Genomic DNA, 23898 nt, shown 5'->3' with positions numbered 1-23898 from the left:
ATTTTTAGTAGTCTTTTTATTTTTATTTTTATTTTTTGAGTTAGCAGACAGAGCTCCTGAAATTATTGAGGAATTTTCTTTCTGGAATAGTTACTGCTTGGTTATGTATTTTTACCAGAGTCTGTGCGACTGCCTTACATTAATTTTATTCTTTTTTTTTAAATTTTTTTAAAAAATTTATTTATTTATGATAGTCACAGAGAGAGAGAGAGAGGCAGAGACACAGGCAGAGGGAGAAGCAGACTCCATGCACCAGGAGCCCAATGTGGGATTCGATCCCGGGTCTCCAGGATCGCACCCTGGGCCAAAGGCAGGCGCCAAACCCCTGCGCCACCCAGGGATCCCTACATTAATTTTAAATGCACTAATTAAACTCTTATAATAGCCAACATTGGTTTTCCTCCTGGTAAATTTGGCAATGATTCTAACATACTGGGAAAGGGGCTAGGGTAGGAGTTCCAAACTATACATGATTGTATGGTCAGGTTACTTAGCCTGGAGCCATTTCAGATTGATTAAGGAGATGGCTCTCTTACAGAACATTGTTAAATGTCAATGCTAGAGAATATTTACATAGTGGGGCCTTATCTGTTACTAGTGCTACTCCAGGCATATCTGGGTTTTCAGGGAAATTTTATAAGGAGAGAGAGCAAGTGCTTCCTGGGACCAGGGGACAAAGGACTGCACAGACATGGGACTAATGGCTCTAAGTGGTTCTCTTGGAGAGAAAGAAACAATTATGGTAGAAGGCTGTGTGGTATAAGAGTTTAGAGATGGAAGGAGGAGACACTGAAAGGGTCAGGTGCAATGACACCGAGTCTTTTGACCCAGGCTGCCTTGACTGATGTCATAGGGTCTAGGTCAAAGATACTTTAACTAATTATCCAGTCAAATAGAAAGATTTAGCTTTGGAATATCTGGTAAAGCTGAGCAAAACTCAGATATCTTTGCTTGGTGGCTGGATAACTGGAAAGATTCATGGGGGTATTCATCACAGCTTACTTTTTACATCTTGCTTACCCTACACAGAAGCTAAAGGTTCAGAGTTCTACAGAAAAACCAAGGAAATGTCAGCATTTATATATGGATTTTTCCATTCATACAGACAGCAGCTGCATCAGGCAAATAGTCAGGATACATACCTTGAACCAGTCAGGAATTTGGGGGGTACCATGTTTATTTTCTGTATCATTTCAAGTTGACCAATTGTAGCAAGACTTTTGAACACAATTAAATGCCAGATTATGTGACCCAAATCATGTAGATCATAGACTCCAGCAAGAAAAAGACACATGATTATCTTCCTTCCCGGACTAGCAGCTCAGCACCTTCCTTTGTCTTTGGTCATCTGCCCACCTTACCACCTGGGCTATTAGGCTGGCTTTGCCTATACTGATCTGCCATTTGCTGTGTTTTACTTGGGCCTGGCTGCCTTGATTTTTTTTTTCCCTGGGATCAAAAATCTACTATTCTTTTGTTCTGCTGGGTAACAAAAGCTCCTCTGAAAATGTATTCTGAGCCAAGGCATTCAAGGAATAATACTTTATAGATTATTATACCCATAGAAATTGTTTGTCTTTGATCAAGGCCATTTAAGTTTTTGTCCTACAGCAGTTAATTTTATGATGCAAGTGTTAACACTTGTGACATGTGAACTTGTGGGGAGATATCGCCTAGGGTGTGTGATGAGCTGGGCTTCTCTTTATCAGGAAGTGAGTTTTCTAGCATGGAGAAATGGCTAGAGCAATCAGTCGGCCAAGGAACCAGCTAAACTGACTTTGTTTTCTTTTCTGAGGGATAAATTGGGGAAGCCTTGGGGGTAGGGGGTTGGGATTGCTTAGGATGTTTGAACTGATTCCCTCTTGATAGTTAAGAAATCACTCTGGCATAGCCGTTTGCCGTGGTATTTTTCACACTTTATCTAGCGTCCCGTGTCTCTGTTGCCTGAGAACTGTATTTATATTTACACTGTGAAGCGTGAATATGCCGTTGTCCTTTGGGGAAAGGGATTCATCAAATAATCCTTTTGCTTGAGTATTATTAAGTAGACCATGGCACTTCCTCTGCTTGTTTTTGCTTGGAGCCCTTGGGACATGTGAGGTGGCCTTGTCCAGTTCAATGGGTTTCGGCAGGGTGAGCCAGATTTAAAGAAACATAAATTCAGTTGAGAGAGTAGGTAACATGGCATAGCTGAATTATGGACTTTAATAGGCAAACCAAATAGTTAAATGCAAGATGCTTGCTGCATGCTAAAACTTAAGGAATGCATATTCAATGCAATGCATTATTAAATACAACATTGAACATATGGGTACCCACAATTAATGTATATAAATAGCTGATAAAATTGCTCAGTATTAGAAAGCTAGCGGCAAAAATGACCTCATATGTCAAGCAGACAAGTAGGCAGCTACCATTTTCTTTGTACACCTTACAGATGATAAATTAGTTTTATGGTCTGCATGGGGCCCTTATCACACTACAGCACCAAGTGCATGATAAAGAAAAAAAATGCCTTGGCTCAAAAATCGAACTGGAATTTGGAGTCCCAGCGGAGCTCATTTTTTAAATGTAAAGAATTTTAGCCCGCTTCCTTTGGGGAAGATTTATTGTGGCCAAGAGAAATGTAGATCTTGGTTATGTGTTTTGATTAAAACTTGATTTTTGTTTTTATTGACACTGGGTAGAATGTGAATCCGTCATAACTGGCTGCCTATTGATTGAGAGCAGTTTGGTCCAATGGGCACAGGACAGGAAAAAGAAGGGGGAGTCCTGACTTTTATTTCCAGCTCGACTACTAACAGCAAAGCTGACCTTGGGTAAAACTTGGTAACTCTTTACTATCCCTGCTTTCTCCGTTTAATTCCCCTCAACGTTGGTAAATAAACACTGTGTTTTATCATAAGTTCATAGGATGTAGGAGAGCAGTTATTCAGTATAGATTAAAGGAGAATAGACTACTTTGTCCTAGCATTATACAGGGCAAACACTACCTAAATAAATGGCATTATTGTACTGTGTGTGTGTGTGTGTGTGTGTGTGTGTGTGTGTGTTGTGTGAAGAACCACTGATGTTAAAAATCTTGAGTAAAAAGAAACCCAGAAAGATAGCAGGCTCTGTCGCAGGGTTTGTGTATGGTTTCTCAGCCTTTGTAACACTATGCCTCTTTCTGACAAACAAAAATCTCATGTACTGCTTTCCTACAATTTGCAATTCAAAATAAATTACATATTGTGACTGACTTCATTTACTGTAATGGGACAGAGGCCTGCTTTGCTTTCAAGTGGCAAGAGACCCCGTCCTCTCTGAACTCTTCCCCCCCTTGCAGTCACTGCTTTGCCAGCCAAGGGTCTCCTTAGCATAATTTTCATATCAAACCCCATCAGTGATCTGTTGTTTCATTATCAGGCAGGCAGCAGCATGTGTCTGTTATAGGATGCATTCTTGTGCCTCTGGGGTGTGGCTGAAACTCCAGAGGTGAGTAAGTTCCTTGTTTAGGACTCAAGCATTATTCAGAGAGCTGCTGGGAGAAAGGGTCATTTGGAGGGATAGTGAGGGGCAGCTTGAGGAAGAGAGTACATCTTTCCCTTTTGTCTCCTTTCTCTACTGGTGTGGTTCCCCTCTCCTATCCTGAAGTCTCCTGGGAAAATGGTCTCTTCTTCTAAATTATTTTCGAAAATTCACTTAATTTCTACACATCATTGAGAGAAATGTTATCAGTTTCTACTTTCCACATGGTAACCAGAAATGAAATGTCTGGTCGACCCTTGAGGAAATAGGCAGATCCTCACCAGAAGGACCCCAGCTCTAAGATGCCCCAAGGGGAAGTCAGAGGCAAAGCCTTTGGGGTTCCATTCTGTTGAGGTGACTTCTCTATGATTTCAGCAAAGCTTTGGCATTAATATGCTTTGCTTCACAGTTGTTTGTTTTGGTCCCTTTTTAGAGTCACAGGAATGGTATGAAAGGGAGCCAGTTATGTCCCTAAACTGAGCAAGTGAATGTTTCTTCTTGGTCCTCATTAGTGCCAGGATTTCATGTATGTCCCCGACTTTTCATTCATTTATGCATACATTCGTTCTGCATATTTATTGAGCAATCACTGGGCCAGGAGCCAGTGATACAAAAGCCTTCATGACCCTGCCTGTCTACTTCGCAGCCCCAGGATCCCCATTCTCAGCAGCACTACCATTTTCCTTGCTCACACTTCCTACCAGCTCTCTTGAACATCACCCAGCCTTTGAGCACGTTTCAGTCTCCTGTAGCTGAGTCTGTACATGATGTTTCTCCATCAAAACCATCTAGGAATGACTAGGAATCCAGTCATTCTGGATGGACAACTAAGATGTCCAGTTAATGGTCACCTTTTCCAGGAAACTTTCCCTAGATCTCTGAGACCAAGTTGGCTGCTCCTCCCTCATAAGTAATTCTTGTTAAGCTTTACCACTACAGCTGTTCAGTTTCATTTCATCCCCTCTAGATTATATATTCCTTGAAAGAGGAGACCATCCTCACCATTATATTGCCAGCACCTACATAGACTGTGGCACATAGACACCACCTATTAAAAACTTTGGAGTAAATCAGTGCAACCACAGTGATCTCTGTCTTACAAGCTGCATAAGGATGTGAGCCTGGAGTTTAAACCTTTTAGAGGAACAGGTTTACCTCCTCCTGGCTATTGTAGTTTAGGAGTGCCTAGGTGTGTTGTTGTAATTACAAAGACTCCAAGGACTAAGGATCATGGAGAGGCTTTTAATTTACTAAATATTTAAAATAATTGTTATTCGTAGGCCTCTGCTTGGAACTGATTCCAGTCTGTATCTATGTTATATATAATTGTATGCCAATATCATTTGCTATATAAATAATGCTCAGTGCAGGCTTATTAGATGGATGTACATATACACTATTAAATCCTTGGGAGTGATGGAAAAATAAAGGATATTTAGCCATTCTTTCCTAGAACTATTCAATCTTGGAAATGCTGTATGACACTATATAGGAGCTCTTGTCTAGATTGTTTACCTAACTGCTCATGTAGCTCCACATGGCAGTTGTCATTCTCCTTGGCTGGCAATAAACTTATCATTACTTAAAGGAAACTAATCTGGATAGGTAATGACAGGGATGAATAAAGTCATTTTGTAGATGTACAACTGTGGTCATTAAAAATAAAGCAGACCCTTCTCAGGGGGCTGCTAACCTTGCCAGCTAGTTGACATTGTTTGGATCAGAGGACACTCAGCCTGTGTCTGAACAGAGAAGAAAAGCAGCAGGATTTCCAAACAAATGTTTGCTCTCTGGCTCTCTCCACTGCCTCCACATTTTTTTTTAAAGTTTTATTTGAGTTTATTAGCAGCAGTGGAGCTGATTAGCAAAGTAAACAAAATGGTACCCAGAAGTGGGGTCCAGCCTCCCAGTTATTAGAAACATAGTATGGGACAATCAACAGACATATACATTGGAAAATAACCTAATAACATTTTTAAACTTATCTCATGGTTCTCTCCCTTCTCCTCTTAGTGAATATTTGGGCCCCAGAGACACAAAGGGACAAAATGTTTTGTCCTTATTTGTTGGTAAAGTCACTCCAGAAAGTGGAACGGACAAGAGGGTCAGGGTTCGGTTGCTTCTCACAGAGATTGTAAATGAGCACATAGACACACATGCAAAAAGTAGGATTTATGCCTCTGAATATGGCTTATAAGGAGGGAGTAAACCTCCTGAATTTAGCAATCAAATTTGTTAAGGCTTCTCTAAAGCCTAAACTTCCAATTAACAAGCAAATCATCATCAGACAGCTAGTGAATGGCAAATTCATTCCATTCAACATCTTTTCAAAAGTGGATTTTGTGCACTTATCTCCATGAAAACCCAGCAGGAAGATTTTCCCTGGGAGTGCTCCTACATCTGCCTGTTTTTAATGATGGTAATGGCAAGCAATATTCTACAATTACTTTGGCGATCTCATTTCAAGCATGCAAATCATATTATTGAAGAGCCTAGCAAAAGCCATTTGTTCCTTGGAATCACCAGATAAGTTCTGTGGGGTGAGCAAATGCTGCTTGGAGAAGGCCAGGCCCTTCTGTGTCATAACCTCAGCCGCACAGTGGTAGAATTTACTCGCCAAGGTCACAAACAACCTAAATGCAGACATCAAAGGGGAAATGAAACAAGATTTCATTCGTAAAGTGAAGGAGTCCTTCTTTTCCCTCCATTTGTGAAAGATTAGCTTTGTTACTCTTTTACTTAATTAAAAATAACATCATTAAAAGAAAAGAAAACAACAAAACGCTGGCTGTTGGTAAAGTTCATGAAGTGAAAGCCAAGGCCTTGTTCAAAAGCAAGGACTTCTTTATGTACTAGCATGGTCCTGATGCCTTTTCCATTTTTTTCCCTACTTTCTAGCTTACTCATCTGAAACTGTAATACAGTTGGTCTTTATACATATATCTAGAGGCAACATAAATGGGATAAGGAAATAATCACAATATAGTAGCATTTTTAAGGGATAAAATTTGTTTAACAAATACCATATGTAAGATTTAGTGGGGAAAGGGGAAAGATAAACCAATAGTGACTCCTCTTAACAGGCTCACAAGTATAAAATAGAAGGACGTGCCTCTTTAGTCTGGGATGATCAAGGATGATGCTGTGTAAAGGTAGGAATTGAGTCTTAATCAGAGAGATAAAATTGCAATAAGTGATGAGGACTATCAGATCACATTCCAAATCTCAGAAATTGTGACACATGGCAGAATGGGGGAAAAACCAACTTACCTTTAAAAAATATTGCCTGGGTGGCTCACTTGGTTAAGCATCTGACTCCTGATTCCAACTCAGGTCATGATTTTAGGATTGTGAGATTGAGCCCTATGTCTATGTCTATGTCTATGTCAAGCTCCGTGTTTGGTGGGGAGTCTTCTGGAGACTTAAAGGGCTTGGTTACTTTGAGATGTGTTGTACAAATGCTTGACATTAGAATGTGTCTTTTGTTTGTAGGGTTCTTTGGTTCTGGATGCCTTGGATTCTTTAGGCAAAAACCCATATAATCTGTTCATGTGTGGAAATGAAGAGGAGGAGTGTTGATATTTGCCTTTTTGTAAAAAAGAATAATTCATAGCTGAGGGTTTGAGCTGGTAACAGATTTCACATGTGGTTAGCATTGTGGCTCCTGTGGAACTCTACTAGAAACTTCCCTGGAGTATGCAACTCAGAATCAGTTGTGTTTAATTCTTTGAATCCTTTTTCTTTGAACAAAATTGTTTGTTGACTTCAGTGGCATTTTCATCTAAGGAGTTGGGAATTTTCTAGAAGACAATGGAAATATTGTTTATGCTTTTTGAGTGGGGTATTGGTCTATAAGCACTCAGCAAGTAATTAACAACATACGTAGTTGACACTTAATAGCACTTACCATGTTCCAGGTCCTACAGAATCCATTTCATTTAATCCTTATAACAACTTTGTGAAATAGATATTATTATTATCCCCATTTTAGATGAAGGAATCAAAATACAGAGAGATTAAGTTTTTTCCAAATGTCATATACAGAAGCAAATTCAGATTGTCTAGCTCTAGAGTCCATTTTTTTTTTTTTAATAGGCTAAGGACACCTTGGGAACCATTGAAACAAGAATAATAGGAAGTGATAATGGTTCACGTATTTGATTTTTCCTTAAGAATCTATATGTTATGGCATAATAACCCAGTAATTGTTGTAGAGGCTCTGCTTCTAGGAGACAGGGCTATTGGTGTTACTCTAAGGCACTGTGTCAGCATATCAACCTTGCTGACAGCTTGGCCACCACGGCTGTCCCCAGACACATTAGAATTGCTTACAGCATCTGTCTTCTTGGTCTTTGAGCACCTGAGTTACATTCTGAGTGGTCATAAAAGAGTCATAGAGTGAGTCCTTTAGCTATCACCCATAACTGAGCTGCCACATTTTCTTAAGATGTAGAGAGTCAGGGAAGTGTTGATTCTGTTCTCCTGAAAGCAAGTTCAAACAACCCACTTTTCAACCTTGCTTTCCTATTCCTTTCTTCTGTGAATTTTCTTAGCAATTCTTCAAAGTGTCTGAAGGTTAGGAATGGAAGAGCTTGGTCATAGGAAGAAGGTAAGTATGGAAGATAAAAGAGTAAATATTCTTGTTTCACTTTTATTTTCAAGACTTAGAACCATAGGCATAGTCTTTTTCATTAGAAGCTGCATCCTAGCTGAGAAGTTGAGTATCTGCAATGCTTAAGAACTCTGTGCTCTAGAAGTCACTTCTTTTTGTCTTGAATGGGAATCAATAAATCTGAGTCAAAATCCTAAAGATAGAGAATGCAACAGGTTAATGACCATAGACACAGTGGCTGTTAACACATGCTAGTCAGGCTATAGAACAAAATGAAGCACAATTGGATAAGTGACCAAGCTCTGAGCACTAACCCAACAAATGGTCATGGTTCAACATTAAGTGCTTACAAGATTTCAAGATAGTGGCTTAAAGCTGCTTTTCACTGGCTGTTTTGGGAGATGGTCAAGTTGGAGAACATCATCCTTTCCTTCTCTGACTCTGAATTTTTGACTGCTTGGCATTGATTTTATGTTATTCTTCCTGTGCCTTGACATATTATGCATGTTTTAATTGTCCTTTTCTCTTTACTCTGACACTACTTTTGTTTGACAGGAGTGGCTAAGAGCTGGCCTGATTTTTAGTCTTCTGTTAGATTGAGGAATGATAGTCTCTTTCCTGAATTTATGGATGATATGGAATTCAGGGAAGGGTGAAGAGTGGAAAATCAAGAAAGAAACAGCTTTACTAAACCAGAAAGGAGAGTTTCAATAAGTTGCCAAACTGAGGAGCTCTAGAACTAGAAATTGATAGACAAAGTGTAGGGTTAAGGAGGCAAGCAAGTCTGAAAGCAGACCTGGGTGATGGCCAGAAAATGGATTTCTGTCTGTAGCTGGTGTTTGCCTGACTGCTATGTGGAGAAGGGAAGATGTGATGGTAATTTTAAAAAACTAGGAAAAGGAGAAATATTCTCCCTTTCTCTCAAACCAGTACCCTTTACCATATCTGATTCTATTCATTTGACTTATTATTCATTACATTGTATATAATTAGTTATTTTTTGTATGTGCATATCTTGATTCCCTACTTTACTGTAAGCTCTTGGAGGGCAGGAATCTTCTGTATTCCACATATGATTGTCTTGAACATCTCAAGAATTCAGTGAATACTTGTGATGAATTGATCGAGACAGGTCATTAGGACTTGCTGCTATGGGCTATCCCTTGCTGCTTTGAACAGATGGTGGTAGTTTTGCCCACTTCATATGGACATAGTATGAGAACAGGAACTATTCCAGACACCGCTAGGAGGCTAGCCAGTGGAACTTGGACTCTGCATTATGGTCACCTCAGATCACAGCGGTCTGTTCACAAAAAGGAACTGCATGTGTTACTTTCATAGCACTGAAAAGGCATGCTAGCTAGTAAGAGGTCTTTTTATTTAGCCCATTACCATTATAATATGATGAAATATTTTTAAACTTAAACCCATCTAATTAACAATGTTTTTGTGACTACCCAAAATCTGTATACAAATATTTCATTTTTCTGATCATCCAGAATCATGAAGTGGATAATTCAGGCCAAAAAGTCTAAAGTTACCCATTATTTAGGTTAAAATTTTCAATTTATTTATTATTGTGCTGTTATCTAGATAACTGCCTTATCCCTATGGAGTTTTTGAAATCTTTACTAAATACTTCAGCCCATACTGATATCCTTCTGATTTGATCTTAGGTAACCCGTATTACTGAAGTCTCACATTTTGGCATTTTATTTCATATAATTGCAGTTGCAGTACATTTTTAACTTGTATGCTATAGTAGATGGCAAGTACTGCATTTTGTGTCTATTTTATATTTTCAGAATCACCTATATCAAATCAGAGACCAAATACAGTAAGTGTTCAATATATAGTTTTTGAATGAAAATGAATGGTAAACCGTGCGTGACTCCTTACATCTGTTTTGAAGCCTGTGCCGAATCATTTGACTCCTCTCATTTGATTGCAAGCTCTTCCAGGGCTCTCCATCTATTCAGGATATAATTTCCTTAATTCCAAAGCAGTATCATTCAAGACTTATTTGTTTAATAAATATTGATGGCCTGTAATGACCATGGTTTTTAAGATGAAGAGTATGCAAAGACAGCACTTGAATATAATAAATAAATAATAAAACAGCAGCCTCCAAGTGGGATGGCTTGGGCTCATTGCCCTTTAACATTAAGCCCCAAAACGTGAGATGCAGAGCTCAGAAAATGGTAATGGGCTGAGGGGCCCTCTTGGCAGTATGTTGCCAATTCACAAATATCAAGTATTTACTTTTTATACTAATGGTATAAAAAGAGAGTTTATGTCTGCTCCTAGCTAGGGTGTATGTATGTGCAGGGTCAGGGCGGAATATGCCAGAGCCATCTTTTTTAAAGCCAACTTCCTAAATATCACCACTAAATTTGTTGTCATTTCTGTGAACCCAGGCATCATTTCTGTAACACTGTTGTGGATGTTATGCATTTCTACCTGTTGACATGTTCTCCAATTACATATGTGGAAGTCATGAGGAGAGACTCATTGTGCTCTCTTTCTTCTTATCTAAGATGAAGTTTGTGCTCAATAAATGTCAATACCTTACTGATTGCTTCAGCCACTCATGACTGTTTCACCAGAATCTGTGTGTTCCATGAAAGTCTGTATAGAGACTAAAGTGTTAATAAAATCAGAACTCTTCTCTCCTTTAATCTCTACTTCATTCTCTTATTTGGTTGTAGACTCATTGACAAGCTTGCCCTCCCTCCCTAAAGCATTTTGAGGCAGACATTAAAGACAACTGATTATTCTTAAAATTCAAACTTTTCTACATCTCTTAGAAATGGTTCAGCAAGTTCACTAAGTTAGCATTAGAGCATTAGGGCTTAGCTCCTCCCAAATGTGGTCATTGTTGTCTCTCCACTTCTCTAGGATAAAGACCTTTGACTTCCCAAACTGTCAACCTGGTACTTTTTAGCAATATTGATGAAAGCTATCAAACAACAATGACAAGCCCCCAAAATAGATTTACAGGGTTTGTGGTGGCTAAGAGCTTGGTTTGCTAAAAATAAAGCTGCTTCTGCTCCCTACATCATCCCTTTTCTGCTAGACTATAATTAAAGTCCACATCTGAAATTCTTATTGAGCAGCAAAGTCCCATGAGTGATTGGCATCTGGCATCCAAAAATATTCTGCAAAGAACAGTGTTCTAAGTGGCACATTTGACAGGCTTGGCTCACTTTCAGTGCTCTTGGCTTCCCAATGAGTGGCAAACCAATGGATGAACAGGAAGATTGCTTCAGCCCAATATCAATCAATCAGTTGGTTCTTCCATCAATGACTTAAAGCAATTTCCTGTGCCTACCCTTTTTTACCCCACACTGGCACACGAGAGAAGAGTGATAGGAGAGAAATCAGCTTCACTAATTGGAACACTTTCTGCCTTTCCAAGTGCTGGGAAAGAAGGACCCAGCTTAGTAGGGAAAATGTGGTTCCCCAGCGAGATGGAGAATTGCACTTGCCTGCTGGTCCAAATAGCATTAGTTTTTTGCATAGAAATTCCACCCAATTAAAGACTTTTTTATTTGAACCTGAGATTTGTGGTCTCCCTGGAAGGGAGAGATTAGTTTTAGGGAGGAGAGGAAAAGCCTTTCCCATCATCTTGTTTTTCATGCTTGTGCTATTTGCATGAAAACTAGACAATGTGTGATTGCACATGGGTTACTCCTCATAGCATCCTAAATAAGAATATGTTGGACAATGAGAGTCATTTTTTCCTCTGAGCAGTCAAATAAACCTAATCATATGAATATACAATGAGATAAAACACCAATCTTGCACTGAAAGGTTTTATGATTTTAAGTAGACTTGTGCTAAACTCTTATCATAATTGTAATTAGAAAGAGCAGGCCAGTTTCCTGCTGCTCGAGCTCACATTTGACATGTGAACAGTATGAGGTTAGATGCCTGAGCTGAATTTTTGATTTGAACTAGTTTAGAGTAGCTGTTTGCTATGTTGCAAATACAGAGGTCATAAAAGTACTGTTAACTCTGCTGAAAACAAGTATATTATTTTTCTACATTCTCTAGAGACAGCCAGTATTTCAACCTTTAGTGTGTAAAGCTGTGAGTATACATTATGTTAAATAATAGAATGGCCTAACAAAGGAGAGCCAGATATATAAGAATTATAATGTTAGGACAGAGACAATGATCCAAATGTTTTGTGATGCATGTGGTCCATCTGCTAGGCAAGAGATGGCTAATAGCATGAATTTTTTAAGTTAATCAAACCTATTTCTCAGGTCTTGGTGCTTTCTCACTGTTGTGTCAAAGCAAGAAAAACAAAACAACAACAACAAAACAAAACAGAGGAGAAATATAGCAATAGTCCTGATGGGGAAAGAGTTCCAGAGATGACTTCAGAAGTAAGCAGAAAAGGTAAAATGTCAGAGATGTTTTCTGCAGAAGAAATTGATAAATCAATACACATTGACAATTTATGCTTCAGTTGCATCTTTTGGTAAGTTCCAAACTATTTGAAGTTTTGAAACTTTCCAACTATTTGAAACTTTAAAGATATTCTAGATGTAACATCCATAGATGTGTAATACTTGATACAGATGTCAAGGACAGGTACTTGCTTATTATTGCAAAGCCCATTTGCAATACTACACTTAGATTGGAAAGATGGATGTTGGAGCTGGAAAGATGTTTTACATATGTTGTAGTCTTTCTTCCTTACATGGAGAAGCTATGACCAAAGAAGGTTAAGGGATGGACATAAAGTCTCATAGTTAATTATGGAAGATCCAGAGTAGAATTTTGGTCCTTTGAACATGATTCAAGTATACTTTCTGAATTAGACAACCCTTAGAATTATGGTGTTAAATATGAGAAATAAAAAAGATGCCTCACCCACTTTGCATTAGTAGCATAAGGTACCACCAGAGGTACATGTGGGGCAGAGGCATGTTGAAGCTGGACTGTTTGTCTTAGAGTCTAAGCTCACTAGAGTTGACTAATATATTTTTAGGAGTTTTGTTAACTTATTGATGTTATGTTGGAAGCTTAAAATCAGCCATGGTGAGAAATGGTAGAATCTACCACCCTGGAGATAAAACATTTATCAGAATGTTGTTGATTGGAGGTATATTTAGGAAAGGAAGAGCTTTCAGTAATTAAGACCAATGCCTGGAATGACTTACATACCACTTGCTGGTATGTAAGTGTACCAAACTAATGCCAACAGCTTATTTAAAATGAAAGAAACGCTTAGTGAATTCTACTCCTCTAACATATGCTCATAGAAATAGCACCATCTATTAGAGATGGATAAAGCAGTGTTAATATTATACATGTGAACTCTCACTCTGGAGATGAAGAGAAGTGATATAAGTTCTTCATGTCAAAGGATAAACATGTCAGTCTTTATTAGAGCAGTCTAGGAAGAAATTCTGAGAAAAATTTCCTAAAGTGGAAAGTTCAGATCCATCTCTGGACAGCTTTTGGGTTTGGCGGGAGGGGCGTTTGTTTTGTTTTGTTTTGTTTTTGCTTTTGTCTATGGGAATGGTATTTACAGAATCAGTGTATTTTAGAGCTGTATGGAGAGATGAAATCCTAAGATATTCTAAAACAGAGAAAATCACCTATTTTAAAGATGGTGAGCTATTCAGTGGTGAGCTGGAGATGGCATGTTATGACTCACGAGGCTGAACGTGCATGCACATTTTTGAATGTGTGTGACTTTGTACTCTGTGACATCACTTTTGGAAGCTTGAAGTCAGCCATGATGGGATTTTTTACACCATGGAAACTGACAAACAGTACAGATCAGGGTTTTTTTTTTTTTTTTTTTGTTTGTTTGTTTGTTTGTTTGTTTTTCCTTTTTCTACAAAGATGGTTATTAACCATTTACCAGAGCATCACTGGATACTATAGTACCCTAACATTAAAGCCATAGGCAGTAGTCAAAATTTTATTCAGAAGTTTTTTTCTTTTGAAATTATTCTTTAAAAAATATGTTTCGTTAAATATCTAATTGTGAACTAGAAACAGGGCAATAATAGGCCTATGAAGTAAGAACCTTCTAGGAGAATGCGGGAATTCTCTCACCAAGAGATATAAATAATGAAATAGTTAAGACCACAGTGGAAAATTGGACTAATATTTAGTCACTCATCATTTAACATATGTTAAGACCTATAATGTGTCTACAGATAGGATAGGTGCTTCAGGGAATGCAAGTCATATACAAGTTTGACCTTAGTGAGCTTAGCGTCTGACTATGTAGATAAAACATAAACAAATAGAAGCATGCAGAAGAATGACCGACTCTTAAAAGACACACAGTGAGTATAATAAGGATTGAGATGGAAAAAGAGCTGAGTGTTGGGTAGAATCATCAGACAAGGGTACACAGGGAAGGTGAGGCTAAAGCAGAAAGGCAGAGAGCAGTATTTGAATAATGCTTGGGACATGGAGAGACAGTTGCAGACATGATCAATGGGCCACATAAGCAAAAAGTCTACAGGAGTGAGTGCTGCATGTATTAGGTCTGTTAATAGACTTTTCTGGCAAGAGTAGAAGTGGTAGCTGGAAAATATTGCAGACAGAATAAGATACAGAAAACAGGCAGAAGGAAAGAAGATGAGAAGGAGAGAGGAGAAAAAGTAGGTAAGGAGTAAAGCAAAAGAGGAGAAGCAGAAAAGGATCAATGAGTCAAGGCAGGGCATTATGTGAAATAGCCCTTGCATATATCACATCAGGTAACTATTAATATCTGAGGTCAGACACTGTTCTTATTTCACAGATGAGGAAACCAAGGCTGAGCCAGATGAACTCTTTAAAAATGGCCAAATTATCAGGGGTGGAACCTGGTATCCATTTCAGCTCCTCTGACTCTAACACATAGACTCTTGCTGCAAGACCACATACTCTGGCACCTGGATCCTTGTAAACTCCAGCAGTTACCCTATAGTATCATTTTAGTTAAGTGCCATTCTGAAAAGGAAAAACATCACATTCGGGAACACACAGGAGGTTGAACCAGCTGTACCCCAGGCAAATAAACATTTCACAAATGGCTTGATTAAGTATGGAAACAGCCTTCCGTGTCTGGGTGAAGGTTAAGGTTGACAAAGGAACATCATTCTATATCTAACTGAAAAGACACCCAGGGTGAATAGCTATATGTTACAAAGGGAAAGAGGTTATAGTTGTTGAAATGGAAGGAGACCGAAGATTCAACTAAAAGGAAATACTGAATCCTGAGCATTTATTATGAACTGTACCTCTAAATCTTTCCCAAATGGCAGAATTACTGCAAGTTAGCTCACCGGGGAACCAAGGATACTTTTGACAGATCTATACAATCCCCTGGTAAAGATAAATGGGGTGTAATTTAAGTAGTCCCAAACTTTTCTGCAAGCTTCAAGATCACTGCACATTGTTGGATCTATTCATAATGGCCTGGACTGTATCCCAAAAATACCAGTGGGAGAAACTGAAGCGGACTGGCCTGGCTGGAAAAGGAAAATGAAGCCATTTGGACTTGGCTGGGGCTATGGAAGGTCTGACAGTTTGCAATTTATAATTTTTTTTTTTTTTTTTTTGTCCTTTAACATTCTTTATCTGCCTTTATTTGCTCAACAGCCCTTTTACTGAAGTTCACGCTTAGCTTACCACATTCGGTGAAGCACACAGCAGTGGACAGGGGAATTTAATCTAGAAATCAGCCTGACTTGTCTTCGCAATGTATTTTAGCTTCCAGGACTGTGCTATGAGGATGCATAAGCAAGAGCCCTGTCTAGGTCAGGTGGCCTGAGAGCCCTGCCAGCATCCCTAACAATGCCTTTTAGGCAATGCTGTCAAGCGGACTCCCGTCTCCTTAACTGACAGCGATGAGCATTTTAATAAAATGAGGTTCTGGTTGTTTTGAAGCATGAAGCCTAGTAGAAAGGAGAATCTGATCAGCTTTCGCCATGCCTTTCATAATTGTGAATCCTTCCATCTGACTGCCAGTAATTCGCCTTCCCAGACATTCAGAATAGATCATCCTCACTTCGAGCTGTCTCAGATGCATTGCTTGGGATTCTTTCAACCTGCCCTGTAGCTTTCAGGTGGTAAGATGGCAGGCGTCCAGTCCCTCTGAAGAAAAAAGCCTCATTGTTCATTGTGCTGCTGTATCTTCCAGCCCTTTTTGTTATATCCCGGAAACCTATTTGCTTTTTAACTGCTGCCACATACTGGGAAAACATCTTTATCGAGTGGTCCTCAGTGCTGTGGCTTGAGTCCCTTTCATCAGGGGGCCTGTAAGTCCCAAGCTGAGATGAAAAGTTAGAATGTTTCTGTCTACCTGGTTATCTTTATGTCAAACCAATTTGAATGTCATTGGTCCTTATGCTGCTTTGTTGCTGAAATTTTGTTGGAATCATCACCATCTTCCCAGAAAGCATAATTCAGTAGCACTGGCATATATTCTCAAATTAGAATTCCTTCTGGTTCTAAATACATGTGTCACATTAACAGTAGTCTATGAGAGAGGATTTTCCAATATAACAGGGAAACTTAGGGTCAGACATGCCACAAGAAAGGATACTTGTCCACATTGCTGCAAACCCCCCACCAACTCTCTCCTGTATTGCCTTCTTTTTTCCCTTCAGTGTATAAAGAAGCTTGATTTCTTCTGATTAGAGCTGAATTTAGATTCTAAACATACTGTCAGTCAATATGTATACTGTAAACATTCAAAGTGTGTATGACGCTGGTAAGATCAAAAAGGTATCAGTATTCTCACTGTAGATAAGTTTAACTACATTGCCTCCCTCCTGACATACAGCAGAGAAGAGATACACTAAGGAGTGCAATTAATAGTGTAGGATAGGGAAAAAGTAACTTAGGAAGAAAGCAAAACATGACTTTTGAGTAAGTAAGTCTGAGGAAGATAAACCTGGTCAAAGGACTGTTCTTTACAAAAAGGACTATGAGTATATTTGAGTCCCTGGAAAAGCATGGTGATGAGTTCACTAGATGATGGGAGAGCTATGGAGGGACACAGGAGTCCCCCCCCCCCCCAAACCAGCTTTTTAAATTGAAGAGGAATTAAATTTGGAAGAGGAATATAGACATTCAGGATACCCTAATTTAATTGATCCAACAAATTAACCTTGTTCTTTCTCCCTTGTGTGCCAGTCCCTGGAGAATATTACCAGCTTGATAACACATATCACTCAGCCACTTTGTTCAGCATTAACCCTGCTTTTCTTTCAAACTCTGTTTCCTGTGTTCCACAGCCAATCACACAGAGAGGACGTAGGCCTCCTTCTTACCAGATGTCTGTTATTTTGCGGACGTGACATACCAACATGTTTGGTGCACACTGAGGCCTATGAGGGTACAAGCTGAGCAGAAGAGTAACTCTTGCTTGATTACAACTCCTGGAACTCTTCATGGAAAAGACTCCTGTGTCATTTTATCTGCAGAATAGCAACTATATCAATATTCCTTTTTTGAACTTAAGCAATTTAGGGGTTGACACAATACTTGATGTTTCTTTTTATTTTTAGAACAGTGCTTTGCAAGAGTAGTGATAAGAACTTATATTTATTGGCTGATTGCTATATGTTAGACATGGGGCTGAATATGTTTTGGGAATTATCTCATTTAATTCTCACAGTAGCCCTGTGACATATGCACTGTTGTTATCCCCGTGTGACAGATGTGAACACAGACTTGGAACAGTTAAGTGACCTGTCAAAGTATTATTCCTCATGTATGAAGTCCAGAACTAAATTCATGTTTGACCGATAATAAATACCTGTTGGGTTAATAAAAGAATTCTAGCAATTCCTGAGGCTGAGACTTTGGAGAAACCCAAAATCCATGAAGTTACACATTTGTAGGACTACCTTGACTTCCTTCTAGAATCTGGCCCTACCCTACCTATGTAGTGTATCTCCCCTTTTCCAAGTAGAAGTATTCCGAGCCCATCCAGTTAATCTTGCATGGTTAATTATTTTTCCATTTGCCTTTCCAGTCCTTTCTACTCTTCAGGATCCTACTGAGGATTTCCTATGACAGTTTAGGTTGAAGGGTCTAACCATTCTGGGTTGTAGTCTCTGTGTCAGACCTTACTGTCTAACTTTACTTGCCTCTTCCAACCTGCTCTCCTGATCTAAAAATGAAAGTAAGCATAGTGTCTATCTCCCAGGCATCATATGAGGATTAAATGAGATAAGGCACTTGGAACAAAAGTCTGGCATGTAGAAAGTACTAAGTGAATAGTAATTATAGTAATAATAAATCAGTAAATATTATTGTTACAGTACTTATGTCAGACCATCTTCATCACATTCTTCTCTGTTCTCAAAGCCAGCACTTTAGTAGCAATTACATTTTACATGTGTGCTACTTTACTTTATTAACTGATGACATTTATCTTGCTCTATGACAAGGAGTCATTATATACAAAATTTCTGAGGATACAAAATTCCTGCCCTCACCTTAGCTCTAACCTGAATATGCTTGCAATGGTGCTGTGATCCCCAGGTAGGTATATAGTTTGTTCAGGTCCTGAGTCATCTGTAAGTAGGCAGAGAACATATATGACAATCACCAGATACCAAAGGGAAAATCATCCTTGCCTTAGGATTAGACTTCACTCTTGCTTGTGCTGATTAGAGTCCATCTCTTGCTTGCTGGATTTCCTGAATTCAAAATATGCATTTAGTTTGACCATAGGCTTGGTTATTCCTTTACACCATTGAAGATATGAATTTTGGCTTCCAGACTTTTGCTTATGACATATCTCAAATGCCTAGCTGCAGGTTTGCCCCAAGTCTATTCACTTTGAGAAACTGCAGTAGTAAGTAGTGGGAGAAGGACTCTGTTTCCTGGTTGAGTTTTTTTTTTTTTAAAGATTTTATTTATTTATTCATGAGAGACAGAGACAGAGACACAGGCAGAAGGAGAAGTAGGCTCCATGCAGGGAGCCTGACATGGGACTCAGTCCTGGGTTTTCAGGATCAGGATCAGGCCCTGGGCTAAAGGTGGCACTAAACTGTTGAGCCACCCAGGCTGCCCTGGTTGAGTATTTTTGGTGGTGGTGGTGGTGGTGGTGTGTGTGTGTTTTAACAGCATGTGTCTGCTTTCAAGAAATTTCTAGTTAGATTATGTAAAACCATGTCTTTGTGCAGTAAATTTAATCTCTTCCTAGCCTCTTGCTTCTGACAACTTGAAATAAATACTTTGACTAAACACCCTGCCCTGAGTGTCTGGTAAACTAAGTTATCTCAGCCTAAAAAGAGGAAAGGGAGCCAGAAATTTCATTTATTGAACAACTCCCTCCTTCTGTTCTCTGAAATCTACCTCCCCAAACTCCAGAAATAGGAGAATTTCTACGGAAATTTATAGATGGTGTTTGCAGGAGTGCTAATGAGGATATATAATTCTTCTGACACTTAAATAAAAATTGGAAACCACAAGCACCATTGTAAGAATGTATAATGATATATTAGATGTCTGTTTTACCCCAAGTTTGATCTGCTATGAGTGAAATTGTGGCCTTTGCTAATAGAAACATTAAAAGGACTTGAAGACTAGCTTTCTGTATTCCAGTATAGTAGTAGAGAGAATGGAAGCATCATGAAAACTGTATTTTAAAAAGTAACTGACAAGGGAAATAAGAGATAAGATAAATCTGAGACAATGTAGGGAATTCAAAGTAAAGAAATTGCTTTGAGTGGAAGAGAACAAAGATAATGATATTTAAACACACATACACAAAATGTAATTGCCGAAGTCTCTATTGAGACTTGGCAGAGCAAGATTTATGAATGGAAGGACATAATTTGTTTTTTAGATAGTTTAATAGGTAGAGAAGAGAAAAAGTTTTACAGCTTCAAAATGTCTGTAACTGTGAAAAATCAATGAAAATGGGGTAGTGCATATGGTGGGAAGCATTTGAACTCAGATAAGAGGAATTAGACAATCAGTGATGTAGCAGGTGTATGCTGCAGAACTCATGTAGAGGGAAGATGTGGACAATGCTTTTCAAATACAGATCACAGAATGTCTATATTAGGGATGGGAAGTGATGAAGAAGAAGTTATTTTACTAAAAGTAAAAGCTACATACTTAACATTAGTAATTTTGCTAAAATGTCCGTGTGATTTTTATCAAATACTGAAGGAAAGTGATATTCTGGACTATTTTTTATTTTTAAAAAGTGATAAGAACCTTGGGACAAAGTGAGCATAGCATTCTGGAATTCATATTAAAGAGTAAGAAAAGATAATACTGAACTAGAAGTGCTCAGTATAGTGTAGAGCAAGAAGGTGAAGGTGTACCAGAATCTTCTGGATGTCATTCTAAACCACACGTATGTTCCTCACCCATAACTGATTATGTATCTGAATCTCTATAGAGTGTCAGAGGGTCAGGGAAGGACCATGAAGGTAGGGTTAATTGTTCTTAGAGAATCCACAGTGCCAGATCTTCCTCTGTCACTGACCGGACTCACAGTACACACACTATACACAATACACACAAAGTACTTACCCAAAGCATCCCACTTATAGATTCCCCCTGTGACAATCCCCTACCCCTTAAAAAAAAAAAAAAGCAACAGTGTCAGCAAGAGACTTGTTAGAAAAAAAAATTTAAAAAAATAAATAAAAAAAGAGACTTGTTAGATAGTGATTGGGAATGAAAGTTTGGACAACTCACTTTTGGGACTGTTGATACCACTGGGCTTTTAGTTTTAACTGTGGTGGAAAAGAAGGAAATCTGAAGACTAAAATACTGGATTTCTTGTTCTACAGGTGTGGTTGAGTCTCTCTCTGTTTGATCATATTTGTAACCTGACTTTGTGGAACTGTTTATTGTTTATGCTAGTTATAAGAGCAATGTGACCCTCTGTAGAAGGGGAACTCATTTGGGCAGAGGATTGATTAACTAGGTTTTGAACATGTGGATTTTGAGTTGCTGGTGGAACAGCCAGTCAGATATGGCATTGGATAATATTGCCAAGGAAGAGATCAAGGACAAAGAGAGATATAGGAAGAAGAGCTATAGTTGTTGCAGGTGGTGGAGTATCAAGACATAGAGGAAGCAGAGTCAGAGAGAAAAAATATCAGGAAAGGAAAGAAAAAGAAAGAAAAGAAAGAAAAAGAAAGGAAAGAAAGGAAGAAAAGAAGAAAGAAAGAAAGAAAGAAAGAAAGAAAGAAAGAAAGAAAGAAAGAAAAGAAAGAAAGAAAGAAAAAGAAAGAAGGAAGAAAGGGAAAGGAAGAAATCTGTAAGGTAGAGAAGAAGCTAGAAGAGTCTCTTCACGTTATGAGTTTAAACACCATTAGATTGGTATTGAGGCAGTCTTGTGGCTAAAGAGGGGATAGGAGAGTTGAAAAATAAAGTTCAGATTATATATTCAGAGCATGAAAACTCATTTAGAGAAAATTTGACTATGCTGGTTTTAAAATCAGATGAAGTCGAAGATTAAACGGACAAAAGAAAGAAGGAATACATGACTAAGAGGAAATGCTAAAGAGAACCACGAAACTATAAAAAAAAATTGAAGATATCTCAGTCCCAGCTAAACTGAGGCTCACAGAAATAATACTTGAAAACAAAAAAAAAAAGTAGTACTGAGAATTTTTAGTGCTATATACAAATCAAGGATAAGAAAAGAGCTAGTGTATAATGAATGCTTGGGGACAAGAACATAAAGGTAGTAGATAACAGAAAGAAGACAAGTTTGGCTCTGCTTCTCTTTCACTTTTACATTTTTGGACCAGTGAAAATGATGCTTCATCCTTTAGGCTCAAGTCTTCATTATAGTGAAAGGAGTCATTGGTATTGCTTTGTTGTAATCAACACCTTTACCATTTTATGATTCTGTATTTACAGGTTTTTTACTAGTGGAAATATATGGATATATCATTATATCTGCAGGTATTTAGTATCTGTGGTGTACATTTCTTCAGATCCTTAACAGATAAAGGTCAGTAAATTGACATAGCTGAAGGTCACCAAAACTACAATGACTAGAGCATGGCTTTGACCCTCATGGATATGTATCACACTCATTTTAGGCTTTTTTTTCTTTTCTTTTCTTTTTCCATTTAAGAACTAAAACCCTGAAAAAAAGCCCTGAGTTCCTTATTTTAGTCTGAATGTGATCTGAAGGTAGTTAACCTTGGAAAGAAGGTAGAAATGAAGACAAACTTTCCTTCTGGCCTCCTGATGCTACTGTGTGAATTGATGGATCCCTCAAGGATGAATGCGACACCATGACAAGTGTGGAGGGAAAAGTTATGCTGAAGCTGACATTCACAGGGTGTATTAATTATAAATATCCATCTCCCTAGTGATCATGTACTTTTTTTTTCCCCCAGGAAGCAAACCGACCAAGAATTTTACTTTTGATGGAAAGGCAGAATGTTTGGAGTTCTTGTTAAGTTTCAATACCTTTAAGTGAAATTCATCTTCCCATTAACTTGAGAGATCTGTAAATCTCAGACTTGTGTATAAAAGTTGTTGGGTGCAGGGCAGGAATGTGCATTTTCCTTTTCTATGGCATTGCACAGAAGTTGGACTGAACCCTAAATCCAATTAATATGAATGGAAAAAAGTTGGACTTTATTTTTGAGGCTGAAGGGCTCGGGATTTTTTTGGCTATGATCAAGATTTTCCTTTCTATTAAGTTGCCAGAAAAGTGTTCCTTTGTTTAAATCTTGACTGCTGAATGTGTTCGTGATTGTGATGCCAAAAAGAGAAAGGAAAGTTGGCTAGGGAGTGGTCATTAGCACCACTATAAGATGGCACGCTTCAGAAAAAGATGGTGGGCTTGTGAACACCACCCAAAGAAGAGGTACACCTCCTGCGTTTCCAGAAACTATGGTCAGCTACTTTCTTTCTTTTTTTTTTTTTTTGGTCAGCTATTTTCTAAAGAAAAACAAATATATCTGGGAAAACCACTATGTTTGTCATGTTTTGGACCAGGATATAATAAGAAAATAGTGTTGACAGTATGTTCACAAGGAAGTTCTATGGCAACAAACTGCATATATATTTATTTAGTCTTCTTACACCATTTGTTGATAATGCAGACACAGCATTAGACAGCCTGTCTGGCTAATTCAGGTCAAACTTGATGCATTTTCTCAGCAGGTTCTTTTGCATGAGTTAAGTGCAGCCAACATTTAACTTGCACACACATATTTTAGTTCTCTTGATTTCCATATCCACTGAGGGCTCTGAAATTATGTCATTTTCTTGAGTTGATCGTTTATTCCCCAAGTGGACTTTTGTTGCCACTTCTGTTGCTCTTATTGTTTCCCTCCGGGTAACTTCATAAGAGCAAAAGGGCACACTTTACTTAATTTGGACATCAACTTTCTTTTCTTACCTGAAACTTCTTTATAACCCTTTTCCATTTTTAATGAAAGCAATTATCTAAGTGAACAAGCATATACAAAAATATTTGAGAGGTAGGCCAGGAAGATATTTCTGTCCTTTTAAACAAACCACTTTTTATGTGTTTCCTGTTTTTTGGGATGAACATATTAAACCACATAGAGTTTTCTGAAGTGGTAAATCACCATTTTAAATCACACCATCCTTATTCTGTAACATTTTATCCAGGTGCCCATCATTTACTCATAGTGCTTAATTTTACTTCCTTTACAATATAAATTTGATAATATTCAGAAGCTCAGGAGCTATTTTCTTTTAGTCAAATGTTTTCCTACTGGAAAATGTCACCATGTAGATAAGTCAAAATAAGATCACCTCATGAATTTTCACAGGGCATA

The 23898-nt window shown here is 38.3% G+C and overlaps 1 protein-coding gene across 1 annotated transcript in view; it reads left to right on the top strand.

Moving 5' to 3' along the window:
- The window catches only part of LOC144315677 (uncharacterized), a 118519-nt gene extending 97297 nt beyond the window's left edge, over positions 1-21222 (top strand). The window contains exons 13-14 of the transcript XR_013381443.1: positions 12394-12611; positions 14901-21222. The gene's annotated coding sequence lies outside the window, so the exon portion shown is untranslated. The remainder of the gene's footprint in view (positions 1-12393; positions 12612-14900) is intronic.
- The last annotated feature ends 2676 nt before the right edge of the window (positions 21223-23898 follow it).

This window comes from Canis aureus, chromosome 6 (assembly GCF_053574225.1).
Source record: "Canis aureus isolate CA01 chromosome 6, VMU_Caureus_v.1.0, whole genome shotgun sequence".
NCBI lineage: Eukaryota > Metazoa > Chordata > Mammalia > Carnivora > Canidae > Canis > Canis aureus.
Note: the sequence above shows the minus strand (reverse complement) of the source record. Positions and strands in the feature narration are given on the sequence as shown.